The sequence below is a fragment of the Leuresthes tenuis genome, unplaced genomic scaffold (assembly GCF_036924035.1).
Source record: "Leuresthes tenuis unplaced genomic scaffold, fLeuTen1.0.hap1 SCAF_5, whole genome shotgun sequence".
Lineage (NCBI taxonomy): Eukaryota > Metazoa > Chordata > Actinopteri > Atheriniformes > Atherinopsidae > Leuresthes > Leuresthes tenuis.
Genome location: NW_027325359.1, coordinates 2409527 through 2427134, shown reverse-complemented (window position 1 = coordinate 2427134; position 17608 = coordinate 2409527). Strand labels below are relative to the sequence as shown.

Genomic DNA, 17608 nt, shown 5'->3' with positions numbered 1-17608 from the left:
GTGTTGCAGAACGTGAGCATCATGGCCACTTTGTATCATGTTCAAGGCTCAGCAGAAACCATGACCTCAGCCTGTTGTGGAATTTCTGAGTTTACATCCACTCATACCATATGAGCTGCAGTTAAAATGCAAAATGAAGGCAGATAATGAAAAGCAAATGTGCACGTTTGCTAATGTGCAAGTTTTTCACATGTCATGTCATGTTCAAGTGAGACATCATTTAAAAATGAGCTTAAAACAAAGCAGGAAATGGTTTGTAATGACAGGCTAAAACAAACAAAAGAAAACATGAAGTGCAAGATGAAGCATTTTTCAAACTTTATTTCATTAAACCAGGCTGCTCTCTATCTGGGCTTTGAGGTCCATGTATAAACTTTAACTGAAATGAAAAGTTTACCAAAGATTCAGTCATTTCATGTTTGTCTGATCAGGGCAAGAATACAACGGTGTGTCTGTGAGGAAACAAAGGGAAAAAGGGACAGAAAGTCACATTACCAGTCCAGAGCAAACAAATGAAATTCTATAGTCACAAGCAGAAATTGTTTGGAGTCACAATTTGGTATTTAATAAGCAGCTTTATCACTTTACCACGCCCACTATGAAACGTGCTGGAAGAAACCCTGATGAAAGTCAGGAGAGTACTTGCAGTACAAGGAGTACCAATGTGGAAGAAGTATTACATACCTAAAACACAGGTGTGACAGGAATTATAACAAGAGCCGCAACTGTCAAGAATTTCATAGTCTCTCCTATGGGCAAAGCTCCAAAAACACAGGTGTCCTTACATGCTAAAATGTTATATTTCATGGGCTTGTTAAGTATTTAAAAGTAAAAAGTAAGTTAGCTTTATGTTTCTGAGTGATGTTTACATGCTCTCTGTTCTCTGAGGAAATGCCTTCTCTTGTGGCAGCTGGTCTATATGACTAAACAAATAAGCTATGACATGCAGAAAATACTGCTTGAATGGATATGATATCAAAAAACTCATTTCTGGCCTGAAATACAATATTGGCTGCACTGTGGTGTGGTGTTTAGCACCGTCGCCTCACAGCTAGAGGGTTCCTGTTTCAAATCCAGGCTGGAGCCTTTCTGTGTGGAGTCTGCATGTTCTGCCCGTGCGTATGTGGATTGTCTCCAGATTCTACGGCTTCCTCTCACCATCCGAAAATATGCATATCAGGTTAATTGGAGATTGTGTGGCCCTGTGATGGACTGGCAACCTTTCCAGGCCGTACCCCACCTCTTGCCCAATGGCAGCTGTGGTAGGCTCCAGTTTAAGTGTAGTTTTTGCAGTATTCTGAATTTTCTTTGAATTGGGAAAGCTGAAACTCATTCCTGAACTTACAAAAATTAAAAAGTGTCTATACATTTTGTTGGATTTATAGCTTCCATGTGCTGTGTATAAAAATGTTAAAATATATATATATTTTTTTAAATTGCCTAATTTAACTTGCAGTTACCCCTTGCATAGACACAGCTTATGGACAGTCCGATAGAGACATCAATTTCAATTACCTTATGCCCTTACACACCCAGAGTCATGACTTTCGCAGCCGTATTTAGGCCTTAAGCATCAAAGGGTACTCTAAGGATCAAGACAGAGGGTCACAGCCTTGAGTCTGACCCTTCTCAGGACTGGATTTATAACCTCCTATGTTAGCAGTTCATGGGCACTTTAAAAGGCCAGCAGTGTGAGAAATGGATTCAGCGTGGCCGCGCCCTGACCACTGCTGCAGTTTCAGTCCTCACACAGTCCTGGTCTGAGGTCTCCTAAACACATACAGTTAAATTTAGACTGGCTCAGCCTGACCACAGACACAGTCAGACCTACTGAAATATGGGTTCTGTTTGCCCTTTTTTCTCTCCTCTGCCACTCGGTTCCTCTGCTGGACCCCCTGCCACCTCACATACTCTCTTTCCACACTCCTGCTACCCATCATTCTCAGGGGCAGCTGATTTACGTGGTGTTTGCACAGGGTTAGTGCTCATAGTTCTGGAGGAAATTAAATGTTCAAGTTACAGCACTGGATGGATTCATGTTGCCCAAAATAGTTAGATGTGATTCTTAGAAAGCCTTTTGCAATATCACTTGTCTGAACTGAGAGGGTTCATCTGTGGGTTCAAACAATTACTCTCTATATAAAGCAGCAGAACAGATTCTGCTTGCCTCAGCAATTCATTTTTATTGTGTTTTAGGACAGTTTTTTGGGGACTGGCATCATTCTAATAGTTTCCTGAGCATTCACTGGGTTGCTGAGTACAAAGTGGGCACTTTGCTTCATCCACTTTGGCCTGATTTTATTTTGTTATTTTGTTTATTTTATTTTGTTACACTTATGACTATACGTTAAGAAAGTAATAAAATAAATTCTACTAGTTTCAAAGGCACCCTCCTTATAATAATCTTGTAGAACATTATCAGCTTAAACTGAAACAGTAATCAGTGACAAATTTTCTAATTATTTTATGTTTCTGGCTTTAGGTTCATCCAAAAATGTGTAGGTGCTCGCAGGGGTTTGACTCATAAATAAAAAATAATAAATCAAACAATAGGTTGCTGTGTTGAATGACCATTTTTTGTCACTTTAATACATTTGTTTCATAGCAAAGTTCTTTAAGTATCCAAGTTTAATTTTGTTTTCATTCCATCAGTAAATATGAGTGATTTATGGAATCTGGTTCTCAAACCAACTAAAAGAACAATTTCAGTCTCTGATTTCCCCACCTCTGTGCTTAACTATATCCTTGGTGCATTGTGGTTGGAATTCTTTCCCAGGCTTTATCTACGCACGTTCCCAGCCATCAGATCCATGTCTGTGGAATGTGGATTTAGTTGAATTTAGCACAAAACTCCATCAGTTTTCTGAATGCTTTTTCTTTTGCAAAACTAATTTCCAACCATTGTGTTGTCTGAGCTGGTGAATGGTTTCTGTTGTGCCACAATATGTTAATTCTGTGATGAATAGACTGTGAACTGGTGATTCTTATTGGTGTCAGGAGTTATCCTTCCTGTGTTTTTGTTGATTTCACTCACACCTATTCTTTTCAGGGTACTGTTATCTACCTTGGTCACTCTTGGTGACTCATAAAAAAACAAACAAAGCTTGACCTTTTCTCTGACCTACCTCAGTTTTCTTTGCTATTTTTGTTGGCAACGACTTCCAAAAATGTTTTACACTGGATTTATAGAGCTTAAATTCACTTATACACACACTAAAATTATTCTCTTAATTAGTTTGACATTAGAACATATATTATAATCTTCTTGGAGTGCTTGACTAACACACAAGGAATAATCACTTAAACACCATTTCTGTTTTCATGTGCTATAAATAAAACATAAAGACTCCACACTGGGAGAAGTCAGTTTTATGAGGAGTATTCACAGGGCCTCCTGCCCCTTCTCCTCCTCATCTGCAGCTCAGTGCTCGCTGGCCCGTAACTGGTTCCTGATGGCAGGCCATGAACATGATGAGATCACCTATTAGTATCACTGCTCTCATTATGTCTTTCACCTTCAATGTTCAAGCTCGCAAAGGAAGGAGGAAAGGCAGAGAGTATGTTCAGTACAGCAGAGGACAGATTTAATATGGGATGTAAGTCACAAATGCAATGTTCTCTCTATTGTGTTAGTTCTTTGGTAGAGCTAAACCAGCTTCCACCTTTTGTCTGTCGGATCTAATTTCTCTGTGCACAGAAGCATGCGCTCTATTACACACATATTATACTTACCAAGTTATTAAGTTTAATTTTTTCTTTGGGAAATTAATTTATTTTACTTTATGGTGTTTTTTTTTAAGGAATCAGAAGGTGTTTAACTCTCTTTATTGCTGGAAAAATATATGGTAAGATACAGATGGGTAGGAAGAAGCCCTTAGCACCTTACCCCTAACAGTATTGCATTGAAAACTATTGTTTTGGTTATAGTGAATAAGACTTATGTGAATTGTCTCCTGGGTATAGAGAAGCAGATGGCTTTGGAGACAGAAATGCATATTTTATTAATAAATTTCACTGCCCACTTACAGCATTAGAAGTATACCTGCATAATGCATTTGCCCGGATGCCTTCTCAGCATACGTTTCAGACTTTCTCAAATGGTACATTAAGGAGGAGTAAAAAAAAGATGCCAGAGCAAATAGCAATCTGAGAAACTATATCCTATTCTTGTTTATTGACAATGAAAACATGTATTATAGCTTATCTTGTGTTTTTTGTTGATGAAACATTTTTCATTGAAACTTCTTTAGGGTGGTTTGTTTAAGAGACTAAAGATCTTCAGTGTTTGACTGCAGGTCAGATGAATATGTCCATCTCCTTTTGTCCTGAATTAAATGAAGGATGCACACACACACACACACACACACACACTTTAACCATATGTCTCTACATGTGTGTTTAAAAAAATGGCCAAATGATAAAAATGATTAATAAAAATTAAACAATCTAGATGACCACCAAGATTAAGAACTTTACAGACTGTTGATATGTGATTCTTATTTTTGGACTGGCAATATCTGAGCCAAGACATGCCATCTCTTATTATTCCTGCTGAACAAGAACATTTCTCATCTCTGGCAGAACTGGACCGAGTCCAGGACTGTTACACAACAGTCTGGACAACAAGCCTGGACTGTGATTATTCATGTGTTCATCATTGAGAAGAAGCATGGAACTGACAGAGACCTATTTTCCCTCAAATTGGATGTAAAACACCAAAGCTTTTTCTAGAAATTTTTATTGCCTCAATGAACACGGAAAGACTCATTCTTCATTCACTCAAAAGCTCAGTGAAGTATTAATTCCTCCCGTTTTAATGCTACGTTTTTCCTCATTTATCGTGTCTCTGAAATGCCTGAAATGTTTGATGGATGTGTGCTTATTATTATCATTTTGGCACTTATAATAGTGCTCTATTGGTGTCTGTATTTATATAACTCTACTCCACTACAGATTCCTGCAGTATCAGTGTTAATTCTTGGTTCATTCAGTAGTTTTCAGCAGGATGTGGAGCAGGGATTCTTTTTAATGTGGTGAATGTCTCAATGACCGAACATGTAATCGGTTTACTGTTGAAATATTTGCTTGTACATGCATTCTGAATGTTGCCGTCTAAGAATGAACAGCAGCATTTATGCCCCTGTTTGGTTCCTCCTTTGGTTTCTATAAATAGTCCGCTGCAACCCCTGTAGGACGCTGAAGTGTGATAGACCAGCAGGTCAACCAGCTCCATACGGCTGCTCTTGTATGTCTTGTGTTATTTCTGCATCCTGGCCCTCGGGCAGTTTGGAGCATATTTTAGGGCAGCAGCAGCATTGCAGAGGGGAGGAAAGAAAGGAAACAAGCTGAGCAAGAGCCAAAACTGACATCTCAACAAGACAGAAATCCTATAAGTCAGTCAGTCTGCCTCTTAGACGCTCACTTGTAGTTCTACCTCATGTCCACCCCACCTTTAAGAAGACACCCATTGTGTCGTGTGTGCTTGCAGGCAGCCTCTCTGAGGATTCCTCCAATCTGTTAACTAGTGGGTGTGTGATATCACTCAGTGCACCCTCTCTCCCTCCTTACTTCATTGCATTTGACCAATCAGGACTCAAGGAGATGTGGTCACATGAGATTTCCCCCCTCTCGGTTACCATGACAATGAGCACTGGTCCAGGCAGCATCTTGATGTGGTGAGAAGAGGAGGGGGAGAGAGGGCAGGAGGAGAGGCAGACAGCGAGCGAAAAAAGGAGGAAAGAGAAAAGAAAAATAATAATTCCAGCCAGAGGAATAGCTTTTTGGATCTTTTGTTGTGTCTGTCTTCCCTCAGTACAGTAAGTACTTCACCATTTTCATCCTATTTTAGCTAAGAGATCTGATAGAAGTCATTGTTATCTCTTTTTAATAGCGTGATATGGCAAGTGCCTTTGAAGATTTCACGGATGACATCATGTGCGACTCCTTTTTGATGTTCAGACTGTATGCAGCCTGTCTCATCTTTGGTAGACAGCCTTTTGTATAATTCATTCAGCTCAGATCATTCTATTGATCTTTCATGACAAACCTCTATAGTGAACAGAGGCGTGGTTGGAACTAAGATACTCAAATAGAGGCAGTTTCATAATGTGGTGAAATTCTCTCAGATGCACGATGATGGACAGCAAGTCATTTAGCCTTAAACTGCTAATCTTGGTCCTTTTTGCTGTGCTACTGCTTTAAGTTTGTCTTTGTCCAAGTAGATGTGCTTGACACTCTGCATCCTCCTGTGGTTTGTTTAATTAGCAAATCCGTGCAAATCCAACTAGGGCAGCTTGTTCTGACTGGAGATCTCATGTGTGGAATGTCCTTGTGGTAGAAACAGTGAGCTTTTCCAGGTCTCACAATCAAGATGCTGCTGTTTCAAATCAGCCACACTGTAGGTTTGAGCTTCATATTGGAAATCTAAGTGATTCTTTGTTTGGAATTACAAAATAGTATGAAGCTATTATACACCTAAACAAGTATTAAGCTGTATATAATCAAATTTCACCACATGCAAGAGGAAATGTGTAGATTATATGAATGTTTTTACCACTTACACTTATAGCAAGCATCACGTTACCTCATACTGTCTAGTGTTGCACTCAAAATTATTTAACTGTCTAACAAATACAGACATTGCCTATGAACAGACTGCATTCTATTTCTTTGAGGCAAGCATTGTTTTGCTACTTTACAAGTGGTTTAAAAACGAAATGGTCAAAAATTATATTGTGGCTTCAATCTTGCCACATGGTTGCAGTCAAAGTTGGGCATTTTATGAGCCTTGTGTTTTCATTCTCTTTAAAAAAATTAAAAATTAAAAAACAACCACAAAAGCACATTGTTCCAAAGACAGGAAGTGACAGGCAGGTGTCCTTGCTGCTGGTTGCTTGAGAGCGAGAGACCGACTTTGTAATGTTTGTAGAGCAGATAGTGACAGAGGGGGTTCCTCCTTCCAGCATGACCTAAGAAAAGCTCTATATAGCACTGTTATATTATCTATACAGAAGATAAAGTTCTTATCAAAGTGGATGAAGTTTATCTCAAGTTGTCACATTTTGTCAGTGTCTTGTTTTTGGCTGCTTGTGATAGAAATGAACTGATTGATTGTTGATTGCAGGTTTTTCTCTGGGGGGCCAGCAAGTAGATGACATTTTCCTTTGACAAGACACATCGGACATTCATTAGTAAACCATAATCGGTGATCATTGCTAGTTCTTTTCTATATTTCCTTTTTTTGTATGTGCATTTGCCGTCTTGCCTGATGGGTCATTGATACGGTTAACATGTTTTTGTAGCATGAAGACAAGTTTTAGATCGAGCTGGACTGACAGAAAAATAGTGATGCATATTTCTGTCTGTGGGAAGGAACCAAATACTTACTAAACCGTTTTTCATATAATGTGTTACCATTTAAAAGCAATTGTTTAAAGGTTTTAATTTCCCAAAGATGGTCTTCCACTGAAACAAACTTCAGCCCCCCAAAAACATTGCACAGTCTACACTATACTTTGTTCGAAAACAAACAAATGGACTATGGTATTAAGTTGGAATTATAAACTTATAGACTAAAATATATTAGGTCTGTTAGACCTATACAACTCATAAATTGTAATCATTACTCTATGTCACGCAGTCTGAAGGCTTCATTGCTACCAGTTATTTTGTAAAAGAGGTCACAAATAAATACAGTGTGCCACAAATGCCGAGCTCATTGAACTACTCTGATAACTTAGTGAAACAAAATCAGAAATGTTTGCCTTATGAAGTCATACAAACATTTAAATAACAACGTTTTGCCCCGTAATTCTATAATCAACAAAAATGTATCACCTCCGTGAGGGCTTTAGTAGCTTTATTACGCGTACTTTAGGGTCCTCTGTAGCTTTCGCATCGTATTTTTTTTAACTTCTCATATAAATGCAAGTTGTTAATTGCTTATGGTCCGCAGCCACTTTTTAAAGTGTTGCACAGTCAAACGTTTATCCAGTTTCGATGTCAGTTTAATTTGGAAGTCCTCTCAATTCTCCCTGTTGTGTAAACCACTGTTAGTTATTCCGACATCATGTGAAGGCAGCATTCATGTTGCGTCACGTTGGAAGAGACCAATCGGATTAAACTGAGCTCGAACATGCAGGCATACTTGAAGGAGTAATGGGGGCCAATGAGCCATACATCGTCAAAGAAATACAGAGACATACAAGTATAACAAAATGTGCTCGTTGTACACTCTTTTACTAAGTATTAATTAAGTTTTTGTATCAACGATGGTTAAACTTATTACTCCTTATATTTCTGTTACGAGTAGAATTGTACTTTTCTCCCCTAAGTTGCCATTATGGTCTCGACCGATCCGTCTCTGTCAGTTTCAAGTTGCGCCTTCTCCCTCTGCTGTTTGGTTGCGTGGTCTGGGCTCAGCTAGCATTGATAATCATACAAATACAGTTTGGATTTAACCCTGAGAACTGGATCTACACACGGGAATGGATTCACTTTTATCACACGTGAGTGGGCTTTAACACACAGGCGGATTCAAAAGTAGGGAGATTTTTTTCTGTCCCGGTCGCTTGACCAACATGGTGCATTTTTTAACGTTACCGTGGGATCCGCGAACTGTACCTTTGCACGTTTGGGAATGACACGGTTGTTTTATTAGAGCAACTAACGGTTTAACTGCGCTGGCCTGTGAAGAATCTGACATTTATATCTGCATCGTAATTGCACGTCGCTCTGTTGTTCATCTCTGGTCATTTGCCAACCCCGGCTTTAATGGGACAGTCTGTGGAATGTAGGTGGATAGTGTGGGCATGTAATCATACGCTGAAATATCTCCAACACTGAAGCATATTAGTCTTCATACGCGTGCTGTTCGCATTATATACTGTATATTCAGTGTTTTGACTGCAGCGGCACATAACAGTACCATGCCTTGTTAAAATAGCTGGAACAGCTTGAGGCTGTGCAAGGTTTTGACGTTTGTCAACAGGTCATTTGCATGAACAGCAGCTGGGAAGAAGTTTGTTTTGCACATGTCGTTGATGTCATGACATGTAAAATATTGTTATGTGATGTTATGTTATGGGATGCATGTAATCTGCTCTAAATCTTTGCATTGTCTCACCGTTGATGTTAATGTGACCGTAACAGGTCTATTTATTAGATTATCTATAAATGTTGTATTTCCAGCAAAGAATAAGACATCTCCCCCCCTGTTGAAGGATGTTCACTCAGCTTATGTTGTAGCAGAAAAGAAATAAATAAATCACAGATCTGACAATGTATTTCACAGTTGAACAATCTGGCTTTTTAAATCGGACCAAACAAAAGAAAATGAAGAAGCTTTTTTCAGACAAAGGGAAATATTATCAGATCATAAACCGGGAAAAGAAAAAGGTCAGGACTTTGTTGTACCTCTTCTGGCTTTTATAATCTCCTCTCGGATTCTTTGAGGTGTGGACTTGGCGAGTGATTCGTCACCCATCAGGATCCCACTTTCTTGTGCAGCAGCTGACAGATGATAGACTTCTGGTTGTCATGGACAACGACCGGGACCATTGGTTCACATTTGGTTGCAGTTCAGTCACAAACACTTGACTCCTGTTTCTTCCCATTTGCTCAGCATTTTCTATTTTCAAGGCTTATTGTTCAGGCTTTTCTTTCTTGATGCTTTTAGATCTTCCTTGGCTGCATCTGTACGTTTCCCTTTTACAGCTTTCTCCTTTTGTATTTGCTTCTAGTTTTAGACTCAGCCGGATGGGAATAACTAACATCTTTTTCCTCACTCTGAGTTTTGTAATCTTTTCCATTGCTTCGGCCGACACTCTTCTAGTTTGGATCTAGTTTCCTGTCAATTGGCTAGTTATGGTCATGTTGATTTGCATATTTCGACTTGTGCAAATTACACTGATTTTATACGACTTGATTTGAGAAATGTGTGTATGATTTAAGAAGAAAACAGATCTCTTTTGAGGTATTTTTTACAATGCTGGGACGTTACATAAAATATTCTTGTGTGATTTAAATGTTCTTTTGTAAAATAAACAGCTGATTTAGCATCCTTCAGCAGCAGTGATTCCATATTTTTGCTGAGAGCTGGAGATCGTTGAACCTCCCCGAACAGACCAGGACGAGCTTTTTATAAGGCGCCTCTGTTATAAAATGACATCTGTCAAATATTCAAGTCAAGGAAGCCATCTCAGATAATGGTGCTGAACCAAAAGAGCTCAAAGAACAAACTAAAAGAGCTCAAAGAACAAACTAAAAGAGCTCAAAGAACAAACCAAAAGAGCTCAGATAACAAACCAAAAGAGCTCAAAGAACAAACTAAAAGAGGAGTTAATTTGTTTTATGCTCAGCTCCACACTGTTCACAGCCCAAAACCTGATGCTTCATTTAGTAAAGGTTTAGCATCGAATCTTAAATCATTCAGATGCTCCTTATGGCCCTGAGTGACACACACTTGTATTTTTTAGCTTTTGGTCCTGTTGATTGACTGCACACATTCAACAATTAAAACCATATTGCACCCGCTGACCCGGGTTGGTCCATCCATCAACCCGAAGCAGCAGGAGTCGCTCTGCGGTTAAATGGAGCGGGAAGGTCCTGCCCTGTCTGGTGTTTCTGCCGGACCAGGACCCTTCCTCTGCCTCAGCTGAGTGATGGTGCATCTGTTTTATTGATCAGTGTTGTTGACCTTAGTTATTTGTTAAATCTCACCAATTTCCATTCAACATTATAGCTGCAGGAAGGAAACCTCTGAAGCTACCGACTGTTTGCAGTTTTCTGATTTTGGTCTCTGATATTGACTCTTCATGATTTTAGCTTTTTATAATACAGACAGAACAGGCATCCAACCTTTACAAACCAGAAGTGCTGTTAGAGGTGAAGTATACTACAAGATACTCTGTGTAAGATATATTGTAATAAATGTAGTTCTGTAGTCATATACTGCCATATATATATATATATATATATATATATGTATATATACAAAATGAATGAGAGAATACCCTGAACTTAGACTAAGATGGAAAGAAAAGTCTTTATTATGAACAACATATATACATATAGACTTATAATAAAGACTTTTCTTTCCATCTTAGTCCAAGTTCAGGGTATTCTCTCATTCATTTAGTTTTACAGCGGCCCCTTAATGCCTTTTTCAAGCTTAGGCATGTTAACTGCATAGCATGAAATTAATCGGGCATTTTTTTGTAATTAGACCAATGCCTTCCTGTGTCGGTGTAGCTGGTGCTGTGGATATGTTCAGGGAAAAGGTGAGGCTGAGTCGCTCTGACCCTGTCCTGACGGTCTCTCAGTGGGAGAAGTGAATTCCGTCCTTCCGACCTCCTGTGACCCTGGAAAATATTGTGGATTTTGCAACGGGACTAGATGAAAGGATGATAGGAAGGATGTTCTCTGAAAGCTGCTCCTGCTGTGTCATGAGTGATTGGAAGTTTCCCAACTGTCAGGTTTTTATAATAGGTTTGTTGCTGTGGTTGACTCATCTGAAGCGTGGTGCCTTTAAGCCCTTAAAAGGAGAGATGAGCCGTTGACTGTTTGAGGGTAACGTTCCCCAGAGGGCACTTGGTGTAAGGAAATAAATGTTTTAAGGAATAATTATCATGGTGTGCCTTCAAGTGAGTATTTTTGAGACATTAAGATGCTTTTAAGGTTGCTGATGATTGTTACAGCTTAGGAGATCCTGTTTCTTAAGTTTTATTACTTTTCATTTATTCATTTTTCTTAGGAATGAATTTGACGAAGTTAATAATTGTCCACCTTTAGTCTTTATATGCACATATCTCTTAGATAAATAACTGTGTGTTATGTGTGTGTGTGTGTGTGCTACTCACTAGATGGCCTCCATGCATTCGCCTTGTTTATTTCCCACAGCGGCGGATTAAAGACTTACTACTTGGCTTTACCTTCCACCTTAGAGGTCAGAAGTGGGTCGGTATGACAAATGCATTCCTGAGGCCACACCAAAGAGACTGGTGACATGTTGGCAGTCTGCTGCCCCGTTTCAGCTGAGCAGCAGTCTTACTTTCCAGGCTGTTCCCACTCTTTTTCATTCATCTAATTTTCCTGTTGCATGTTTGAAAACGAGGTTAGTCGTGTACATTTTCTTTCCAGGATGCCATTGATGAGCTGCATTGGTTCACGTTTCTCAATTTAGTTTTTAGCTTGCTTGAGGTAGTTTTTGCCTCTTTGAAAAAAACGGTGAGATGGAAATGCTTTCTGCAAATAAGCTCTGACGTTGCCAACATATTACACACGTGACTGATCAGTTGTTTCTGCTTCAAGAGAAAAAAATAAGCCAGTAATCGCTGGTGTGAAATAATAATCTCTACATGCATACCCAGTGGGGAAAAAGTCCTGGGGAGGCAGCTGGAGTCACCTGAGCTTTATGAGATCACAAACAAAAGAGAATGCATTGGCCTGGCTCTAAGTCTGAACCGTCTGCGTTCTGTGCTGTCGGGATGTGGCTTTAACAACAACCAGCTGGAGCAGATCCAATTCATTCAATGGCTCTGCTTTGATGCTGGGTTCATCTCTTAGTTTTTTCATGATTTTCTGACAGAACTGATTGTTTTTCCAACTGATTCTATGGAGGAAAGTAGAAAAAACTCTGTCAATAGTTGCAGACTGCAGTGTAAGGTAAATGGTAGATAATGCACCAATAACATGTCCCCCCCCCCCCCCCCCCCCCCCCCCCCCCCCCCCAGGGATCCACAGTAAATAAGCTCCGTGTCTGCACTCTATGAGATGAGATGGCCGTAGTATTAGGGTGTGGGGGGGGGGGGGTACTTAGCAGCTGGTGGAGCCTGATAGATTTAAACCATGCTGATGCCATTCAGCTCTTATTCTGATGCAGCTTTATTTTCATTCACCTATAAAGTAGTTTTTTCTTCTCAGGTAAGATCTAGCAGCTGCTCAGCCCACAGCCATTAACCTTCCACTCCAGTCAGCTGTTTCTCTCCCCAGAGACCACATCATATTTCACCTTCACTCGCTGGTTGTCTTTGGAGGAGCTGAGGGCCGTTGTTATCTGCCTATGTGGACAAGACACAACTTCTTTTCTGAGAGGCCTGATGGAGAAACAAGCCCACTAAAGGGCTTTAGGCCTCAGCCACCCTTTGTAACCACCCACCCACTGTAACAACCTGTGATTGTCATCAAAGTGCATGTTTAGGAGCACGGTTCAAAGTGGTCCTCACTTCAGTTGTAACAGCCACGGCCATCGCAGGCACACAGTCTTCCTAATTCTAAGGGCTAATTCGTGTCTGTGCTGCTATCGTCCCTCACAGAGTGGAGCGGCCGACGGGATGCTGCTGTGCACGGGTTGTATGCTGAGTCCGGCTTGGGCTGAAAGGGAGACGATGACGATAACAGTTTTAATAAGATTTGTGAAAAGTGATATAGATTAAAACAAGTGTGAATGAAAAGGAAAACCAAAAACAGCAGCTAACTCCTGGTTAAAAGACTTCTTTTAACCAGGAGTTAAAGGAAGTTTTTGCACTGAATGAGTTTGCGACGAGCTTTTAGTTGCGAAGAGTTAGAATATGTTTTTGGAGGGATTGTACGCAGCTCTGTTAGTCAGTGATGATCAGTCTCTAAATTCTGCTGTTGTTTGGGCCCACAGGGGACGATCCTCTTATCAGTCAGTGCTCTGTGTCACCGTACAGTTTCGGCTCAGCTTGCGAGGAACCTCGGATGAAGTAGTACAAAAAAAAGTATCATTTACATGGTACTTTACCCATAACGGGGAGGGGAAGCGAGAAGTACCAGAACTAATCGTACCATGTAATGGAAAAAATGCCCAAAGAGCCATGCTGGACCCTTAGCTCTCTGCTCCAGGGATGCTGTTGGTTTAGAAAATAGTTGAGTACTTTGGGGAAATGCCTTTTCATTGTGGGATATTGCACAAAAATGCTCAAGATCACCTGTAGCCGTTTCTTAAGACTTGTGACTTTCCTTTTGGCAGTCTTTGGTACAAAGTGAGACGGGTTTTATTGGTTTCTATCCTCCTTTTCAGTAAATCCACCCCCCCCAACCACCTCATTCATGTTATTTATTGAAACATAATTTGCAGCCATTTGTGCTGCACCTGCCAGCATGATTGACCTCCTGCGTGCTTCTTTTAGTTGGTGACGGGGACTGAAGAGCAGTTTGGGAGGAATCTGTTTTCATGCTTTCTTCTGTTGAGCTTCAGCGCGGCTCCTGGCTCTTTGTGGCTGTTTGGTTAGCATCCCACTGCAGACCAATCTTCCCCTGGTCCTGAATTTGCTGAACTATTTAAGAGAGGGAGGGTGACTAAATGATTGAGCAATGTGAGGCTCAGAAGATGCCCACACTTGCATATTCTCACTCTACTGTGTGTTTGGTGTGTGCATTTGTGTGCAATCTAGACTTAATTTTCCAGCATATTAAGTTTTTTTTTTTTTGTATAAAATCATACAACACAAATCATAGCGTACTTATGCTGATAAATAAAAAGCTCTAATTACCGATTGCAATGCTTTAACAGTGCGAATGGGAGAACTTGTCATGGCCTGACTGAAAAACAGCTGTGAATAATGGATTTTAATATGTGCTTAATGGCAAAACCCTCCACCCATGATGGCAAGACTTGGCTCAGCTGATATTTGTATTCCTGCTCTCCACATTTCCTGAGGCTCGCTGCATTTTGACAGCCGTGGAAGAAGCTCAGTAGAATGTTGCTTGTCTAACAATCCCCACAACTTGTTTACCATCTGAACCGCTGTCAGCCGCGCCCACGCACAGAGATTAGAAAAAGCAAGTGTGGATGTCACAGGATTAGGGCTTGTGATGGTTGTAGTTTGCGTTTGTGTGTCACGTCAAAGCTTTGAAAGACAGCTGTTGGGTTCTTTGCTTTTGTTAGATGATGAGGCATCGACATTAAATCCGGAGAGAAAAACTCTTCAAGTGTTTGGCTTTAGGTGGTAGATTATACTTACTGTCTTACTATTGTAGTTTTGTGCAGTAAAATCTTGTTTTTTCTCTTTTTTAATCAGGCTATGTCGTCTCTGTCGTCTTCTCTTCATGTTGGAATAAGAAAAACTCCATCTCTGTGTGTTCTGCATCTGTAAATCAATTCATCATCATGCATTTGCTTCTAACTTCATTTTTATAGTGATATGTCTGAGCTAACTGAACTCCACCATCATAGCAGTGTTTTTTTTGTAGCACTGTAACCACATTTCCAGCCTCTTCACAGAAAAGTAACACAAAACCAGTAGTAGGAAGATTAGTTAATTTGCCGCCCTCTGTCTCCTTATTTCCAGCTGCCTATTTAGTTTGATTCAATCAGGAATTCCTTGTGTTTGCTGAGTGTCTTTGAAGTTTAAACATTAGCTTTGTAACTCATATGGGGGACTGAGAGGAGTTTAAACAGTGGTCAGAGTTCTGCTGTAGTTTTCCCATGGCCTGCCTGAGCAGAAAAACCTTTGTATGTTAAATCTGCGGCCGACTTACACGACTCTGTGGTTAGTTTTCATGTCACGGCACAGCTGTCCGTCATTCCTCATGGATTAACATGCAGAGATGTTTGCTTTGTCATGAAAAACATTGACTGACATGTTTGACACCGTCTCTAGATGCTATTTTCTTTCCTTTTTTAGGGTTCCATTTGTTATCTCCTCCATACCGTTCAGAAATAGTGAAACCTCAGTTGGACCGGTCCAGTCGCCTGTCTGAGGGATCATGTCCTCTTTGCCCCTCTGCCTTTCACCTTTTCCTCCTGCGTGCCTCCGTTCCACACCAGTCCTCACTAATCCACGCAGACTTGTCTGTGTGTTGCTTACTGATCTCAGATTACACCTTCTAGTTCTCTGTGAAGGATGGATTTAAGTGTAACCAGATCTATGTGTGGAATATACAAATGAACAGCACAGATAACCAAATGCTAAAAACCCATGAAGATATTTCTGAGTGGCAGCACACAGGTGCAGTAAAAGCTGTGAGTTTTTCTTACATATTTCAACCCTTTTTGTGGTTTATGGCTACGTAACTGTGCTGCTTCAATCTAGTTATGAAAGACAAAAAGATGAGGGAAGTTGAAGAGCTTTCTTAAATCAAACTACTGCTGCAAGTGCTGGCAGGAAGTCGTAATTGAAGGTGTTTGACTCCCATAAGGAATCAACGGGTGTTTGAGCCTGTGCCCATACTCCCCTGGAGCTGTTACTAATAGGAATTTCACAAGAAAGACTCTATTTCATCTGTATATATCCTCCTGAGTCATGTCAGAGACACACTTTGAGTTATAAATGTGTGTCGGCTCTTTCAAACTAATCCATGTAAAATTCCTTGTCATGGCTGGAAGGGCTCGATGAAGTTGATTAGATGTAGAAACGTAACGGGGCTCGTATTCAGTTAAGACCTGTTCCTTTTGGGTAGAATCAAGGTTTGATTTGGCAGCACAAATGAGCACATTGGGACCAGTATTAATCCAGAAGTTCAGCTCTGCATTTGTGTTGACCTCATAGATGAGAGATCGATAAGGGAAGGTGAATTAGAGCTGAATTAGCTTTCTGAGGCCTGTCCTAGATCAACCGTTTCACTCAGTATACGTCTACTTTCAAATTAAAATGACCACACGCACATGTTGAGGCTTTGCTGTATCCACAGATGGGCTTTTAGACGGGTAATTAGATCTATAAACATGTTGGTATTTAAATAGCTGTTTTCACAAATAAGTACTAAATATTTCTAGATACTTTTTTAAAATGAAAAGAATTCAGATTGAAATATTAAACATATCTTTCATGCATAAAACAACAGAAAAGGCAGGGATTCAGTCAATTTAAATCTTTTTTTTTTTTTTGGCTGGGTTTCTAGTTGTCAAACAGAAAATGGAGAACGTGACTCAGTACCAGCGACAGCTCAGACAGGAGGCTGCGTGCACGTGTTGGTCTCGGTTCACTGGGTCCCAGGATACCACAGAAGTGATAAACTTGAGTGACAACCCGGGGTATTAATGTTGTTTTTTAGTGTTTAGAGACAACATCATGGAAGTTATAGGGTTATGGGCTTAGAGGCTGATCTGCTGCTGGAGTCGGTGAAAAGCTGCCTCGGTCGTGGGAGCTGAAATGAAGTGCTCAGCTGCGTGTTTCGACCCGACTGTCGGAAGCAGAAGTAATTCAAAGGCCAGATGGCTTGGAGACGGGCCCTACCAGAAGCTACTTTAATTTCAGTGATCAAATGTTTGTGTCCCTTGTGAACTCCGAGGCTTTGTCTGTTTTCTGAATGCTCCTGTTGGCTGAATCTCTGTGTATGATTAGAATAGTACGACTGAGAATTGACGAACTCAGTGTCTGCATTGTTCATTTCTTTTTCATTCTACACTCTATAATAGTTCACCGGTTTACGGCTGTGACTAGAATCAGAAAGCTCGAGTAGCCATGAGCAGTGATTAGCTTGTCCGTCTTGAATAGGGATGATTCTGTGGCATGTCATATCCTCTTGGCTGGGACAGCTTGCTTCTGGTGGTTCAGATGTCAGCATCATGTCTGCACAAGAACGCAACCTTTCCTCTGGTACCTTGAATGTCACTACTTCAAAGATTCAAACTTCCTGAATCAAT

The 17608-nt window shown here is 40.4% G+C and overlaps 1 protein-coding gene across 1 annotated transcript in view; it reads left to right on the top strand.

The window, feature by feature from the left end:
• Positions 1 to 8368: 8368 nt before the first annotated feature.
• The window catches only part of mical3a (microtubule associated monooxygenase, calponin and LIM domain containing 3a), a 56674-nt gene continuing 47434 nt past the window's right edge, over positions 8369 to 17608 (top strand). The window contains exon 1 of the mRNA XM_072385411.1: positions 8369 to 8541. The gene's annotated coding sequence lies outside the window, so the exon portion shown is untranslated. The remainder of the gene's footprint in view (positions 8542 to 17608) is intronic.